General features: G+C 44.3%; 1 pseudogene; it reads left to right on the forward strand.

Moving 5' to 3' along the window:
- Positions 1 to 1,223: 1,223 nt before the first annotated feature.
- LOC116542718 lies at positions 1,224 to 1,364 on the forward strand (annotated as a pseudogene).
- Positions 1,365 to 6,104: the final 4,740 nt, after the last annotated feature.

Genomic DNA, 6,104 nt, shown 5'->3' on the forward strand with positions numbered 1-6,104 from the left:
CCTGTCTTGCCATTTTTAACAAGTGTTCAATGCAACATTTTTCTCTTATGGCTAGTTGTGTGCGCATTGGATGCGGGGAGGCTTGGGTGGATGCTGACTTCTCTGGCCAAATGCTGGAGAGTGGTGTGAGAAGCCAGGTAAGTTATAATCAAGAAAGCAGCAGGTAATGTTTCACTCTAGGTGAATTTAGAGTCCAAGTTCCCACTGAGGCAAGAGGGTGGAAAAGTCTAGTGCAGTAGCATAGAAAAGGGGCCTGAGGCAGGCTTTGTAAAATGCAGTTGCTGGAGACCTTATGTTCTTGCCTGACATGAGAAATGCATAGTGCAGAACCAACACTCTTTGAGTTTCACTGCCGGCACTCCTAAGTCCAGGAGGAAGGACTGGGGAAAGAATCACATCATGCTGTCAACCTAGGTTCTCCTCCTCTTCCTCCTCCTCTGCCTTCTTCTCCTCCTGCTCCTTCTCCTCCTCCTCTTCCTCCCCCCTTCCTCCTCCTTCTTCCTTTTCTTCTTTTTATTCTTCTTCTCCTCCTCCTCCTTCTCCTTCTCTTCCTCCTCCTCCTTCTTCTCTTCCTCCTCCTCCTCCTTCCTCTTCTTCTTCTTCTGTTCCCAGGAATCTAAAACACTACAGAGCCAGGAACAGTGGCTCATGCCTGTAATCCCAGCACTTTGGGAGGTTGAAGTGGGAGGATCACTTGAAGCCAGGAGTTGAAGACCAGCCTGGGCAACATGACAAAACCATGTCTCTACAAAAAATACAAAAATTAGCTGAATGTGGTTACATGCTACTTGAGTGGCTGAGTTGGGAGGATTGTTTGAGCCAGGCAGGTGGAAGCTGCAGTGAGCTGAGATCGCACCACTGCATTCCAGCCCAGGCGGCAGAGGGAGACCCCATCTCAAAAACAATAAAATGAAATTAAAAATGAAACATCACAGATTTTGTTTATTCAACCAAGCATTCCCTCATCCAACTAGAGTAACGTGAGAAATGGATGAGAGTTGCATAACCACAACTTCTGTTGTGAAATATTTCTTCTTTCCACTGTCATGAAGTCACATTCTTTTGTGAAATCTTTGGAATGTTTTCCAAATCTAAACGAGGAAATACCTCACTACCTGGTTCTGTCTATGTCCTCACAGTTAATGTCTCACACTGCACTTTGCCTTCAGGGAAATCTAAACCAATTATCATGCACATTATTTTTAATCCGAAAGAACAATGAGAGTGCTTTTCAGCCTTTTAGCTAAAATCAAGCATAGGATCTGGATCTATTTCTATTGGTTTAATATCTGATATGTTCTCTATCCAAGGACAGTGTATTAAATGGATTTGGGGATCAGGGAGTGGGTATTGCAGTAACTATAGAGGTGGTGGGAAGAAGAAGCAGAAGTAGAGGAAGAAGAAGAAAGGAAGGAAGAGGAGGGAGGAGGAGAAGAGGAGAAAGGGAGGAAGAGGAGGAGAAGATGAAGTAGATGGAGAAGGAGGAGGAGGAGGAGTAGAGGAGGAGGAAGAGAAGGAGGAGGAAGAAGAGGAAGAGGAAGAAGAGGAGGAGGAGGAAGAACAGGAGGAGGAAGAGGAGGGAGAGGAGGAGGAGGAAGAAGTGGAGGAGGAGGAGAAGGGAGAAGAGGAGGAGGAAGAGGACGAGGAGGGAGAGGGAGAAGAAGAAGAAGGAAGGGGTAGAGGAAGAGGAGGAGGAGGAGAAAAAGAAGAGAAAACAACACAGAGGTTGCTGAGGATTCAGTCCATCTGTGTGCGGCAGGTGGAATCATGGTTACCCAAAGAAGTCCTCGCCTTAATGCTTGGAACATGTGAATATGTCATACTTCATAGCAAAAGGGAATTATGGCTGCAGGTGGAATTAAGTTTACAAATCACCTGGCCTTGACATGAAAAGGTGAACCTGCATTCTGTGGGTGGACTAATATGATCACGAGGTCCTTTTCAGTGGAAGAAAAAGGCAGGAGGGCAGTCAGAGCCGGAGAGAGGTGACAGAAAGGCTTGGCTGGCCATCGCAGGCTTCAACAGTGGAGGAAGGGGGCATGAGCTGGGGCTGTGACCAGCTTCCAGAAGCTGGGAAAAGCAAGGAGACGGATTCTCCCCTATGGACCTGGGAAGACATGAAGCCCAACCACTGCTTCAGCTTCAGCCTGGGAGACCCATGCTGCACTTCTGGTCTACAGAACTGCAGACTGTGTGCGTCTACAGTGTATGGGTTTAAGCCACTTGTTTTGCAGCACTTTGTCACAGCAGCTAAGAAAGAAGAAAATAGCAAGAAAATACACGTCGAAATATCAAGAATCAAATTTTTTCTTTGTGTGTGTGTGTGTGTGTGTGTGTGTTTTAAATAGAGATGGGGCCTTGCTCTGTTACCCAGGCTGGTCTCGAACTCCTGGCCTCAAGCAATCCTCCCATCTTGGCTTCCCAAAGTGCTGGGATTACTAGGCGTGAACCTCAGATGTTTTCTTCTAAATTAAACTGCTCTGGTGGGAGTTCAATCGTTCCCTCAATCACACAATGCTAAGGCATTTTTGGGATTGTGAATCTTGCTGTCAGCAGTATGTGCAGAACCTGAAATATACCAGGCATTTATGATGAGTTAAGCAAATGTTCTTGAATGAATCACAAAGGCAGATTTCCCTGTTTAAATGTACAGTTATCAAATCTCTCTCTCTCTCTCTCTCTCTCTCTCTGCCTCTCTCTCTCTCTCTTTCTCTCTTTTATATTTTTTAAGATGGAGTCTCACTTTGTCACCCAGGCTGGAGTGCAGTGGTGTGATCTCAGCTCACTGCAATCTCTGCCTCCCAGGTTCAAGTAATACTCGTGCCTCAGCCTCTGCAGTAGCTGGGACCACAGGCGCACACCACCATGCTCAGCTAATTTCTGCGTTTTTAGTAGAGACAGGGTTTCACCATGTTGGCCAGGCTGGTCTCCAACTCCTGACCTCAAGTGATCCACCCGCCTTGGCCTCCCAAAGTGGTGGGATTACAGGTGTGAGCCACCACACCCAGCCCATTCATTTTTCAATCGAAGACCAATTTAAGTGTTGCTATCCTTCTTATATATTTCTATGTGCTCTTTTTACCTGAAAGACACTAATATTTCATAGACATTGTTTTCATCCTGATTTTTCTTTAAATTCTATTTCTAATTGCATTTGACATTATGTGCTTATTAAAAGTCATCTAATGAGGTTTACCAGTTGTCTCTGTCTTAACGTGTCTCTGTTTCCAAGTTTAGAAAGCCATTCTCCATCCCAAAATAAATCCTTGCACTGGATGCTCCTCTGGCGATAGTTTAATTGTGCAGCCTTCACCTTTTATTTAAGCAAAGTTTGTATTTAGGTATGATGTGATGTCATCTAAATTTTTTTTTTTAGACAGAGTCTCACTCCATCACCAGGCGCCAGGCTGGAGTGCAGTGGCGTGATCTCAGCTCACTGTAACCTCTGCCTCTTGGGTCCAAGCAATTCTCCTGCCTCAGCCTCCTGAGTAGTTGGGACTACAGGCACACAGCACCACACCCAGCTAATTTTTGTATTTTAGTAGAGATGGGGTTTCTCTATGTTGGCAAGGATGGTCTCAATCTATTGACCTCGTGATTCGCCCACCTCGCCCTCCCAAAGTACTGGGATTACAGGTGTGAGCCACTGCACCTGGCCAATGTCATCTAAATTTTAAAAGAGCATCTCTTAGGCCCTAATCTTTAAGAGGATTTTTTAAATTAAAAAAAAGTAGAGGTGGTGACTATTTTTTTAATGATTTTTAATTTTAAAAATGCCTTTTAAAAATTTATTAGCACGATCCTGTGATTTCCATAGATACTTTGAATTTGAAGATTTAACATCTGCAGTTTTGATGGTTATCGGGTGACTTGGGAGAGCTAGTTCAGTATGCCTTAAATTATTATTTTTAATCAAACATATCTATTGTCAGCCAGGCATGGGGGTTCACACCTGTAATCCCAGCACTTTGGGAGGTCAAGAGATCAAGACCATCCTGCCTAACATGGTGAAACCCCGACTCTACTAAAAATACGAAAATTAGCTGGGCATGGCAGTGTGCGCCTGTAGTCCCAGCTACTTGGGAAGCTGAGGCAGGAGAGTCGCTTGAACCCAGGAGGTGGAGGTTGCAGTGGGCCAATATCACGCCACTGCACTCCAGCCTGGTGACATAGCAAGACTCTGTCTCAGAAAACAAAACAAAAAACAAAAAACCATATCTATCGTCATGAGGTAAAGCCTATTTTTTAGTTATTGGGGTCTTGGGAAATTGGTATGCATTATATTGTTCTTTTTAAAAAAAAAATTTGGCCAGGCGCGGTGGCTCACACCTGTAATCCCAGCACTTTGGGAGGCCGAGGCGGGTGGATCATAAGGTCAGGAGATTGAGATCATCTTGGCTAACACGGCAAAACCCCATCTTTATTAAAAAGAGAAAAAATTAGCTGGGCATTGTGGCACGCACGTGTAGTACCAGCTACTTGGGAGGCGGAGACAGGAGAATCGCTTGAACCTAGAAGGTTCAAGCGATTGCAGTGAGCTGAGATCACACCACTGCACTAAAATTAATTTAATTGTGGTAAAATAACACATAACAAAATTTGTCATTTTAAATCATGTTTAAGTGCACAGTTTAGTGATATTCAGGACATTCATTGTTGCTGGGCATGGTGGCTCACACCTGTAATCCTAACACTTTGGGAAGCTGAAGCAAGTGGATTGCTTGACATCAGGAGTTTGATACCAGCCTGTCTCTACTAAAAATACAAAAATTAGTTGGGTGTGGTGATGTCTGCCTGTAATCCTAGCTACTCGTGAGGCCGAGGCAGGAGAATCACTTGAACCTGGGAGGCAGAGGTTGTAGTGAGCCGAGATTTCATCACTGCACTCCAGCCTGGCTGACAGAGCAAGACTCTATCTCAAAAGATAAAGTAAAATAATAAAATAAAATAAAGAACATTCAGGCTGGGTGCGGTGGCTCACGCCTATAATCCCAGCACTTTGGGAGGCCGAGGTGGGCAAATCACGAGGTCAAGAGATCAAGACCATCCTTGCCAACATAGTGAAACCCCATTTCTACTAAAATAAAAAAATTAGCTGGGGGTGGTGGTGTGCACCTGTAGTCTCAGCTACTCAGAAGGCTGAGACAGGAGAATTGCTTGGACCTGGGAGGCGGAGGTCACAGTAAGCCAAGATCATGCCACTGTACTCCAGCCTGGCTCCTGGTGACAGAGCAAGACTCTGTCTCAAAAAAAAAAAAAAAAAAGAACATTCATTGTTGGCCACATGATGTGGTGGTTCACACCTGTAATCCCAGCACTTTGGGAGGCCGAGGCAGGAGGATTACTTGAGCCCAAGCAGCAGAAAGAGGATTGCTTGAGAAGAAGCAGCAGAAGCAGACAGAGGACCAAATTGAGGACTAGCTAAAACATGGAAGTAGCTTTTCATAAGACATGCCACCAGTGTGCCATGTCAGTTTACTGTTGCCATGGCAACACTTGGGCGTGACTGCTCTTCTGTGGCAATGACCTGAGCACTCAGAACTTACCAACCTTTTCCTAGAAATTTCTGCATAAACTGCCCATGAATCTGCACGCAATTAAAAGTGGGTATAAATATGACTGCAGAAGTGCCCTGAGCTCCCGCTCTCTGCAGGAGCAGTCACAGAACTGTGACACTACAACCTCCATAAAGCTGTTTCTCCCACCACTGGCTCACTCTTGAATTCTTTCCTGAGGGAAGCCAAGAGCCCTCCCAGACTAAGCCCTAATTTGGGGCTCACCTGCCCTATATCCATCTGTAGATCTTTGTCTTTTGTAGTCTGCAGTCACAGATGCTTCAAATTTTCTATTTATTTTTGTTTATCCTGCTTAGATTTACTTCCTATGTGTATTGCCAAATGCTTTCTTCAATGAAATAATTGTTTTATCCATGTTTCTATTTTTTTCTTAAATGTTAACTCTTCCCCATTTTTCTTATTTTGTGTTTAAGGAATCATAATTAACTGCAATTGCTGATGCTTACAACGACAGTATTCATAATAATAATATTTATTGACTGCTTATTCTACACAAGGTGATTTCACATTAATTAATGCGTGTAATCC

The sequence above is a fragment of the Sapajus apella genome, unplaced genomic scaffold, assembly GCF_009761245.1.
Source record: "Sapajus apella isolate SASKATOON/1434 unplaced genomic scaffold, GSC_monkey_1.0 scaffold172, whole genome shotgun sequence".
Taxonomy (NCBI): Eukaryota; Metazoa; Chordata; class Mammalia; order Primates; family Cebidae; genus Sapajus; species Sapajus apella.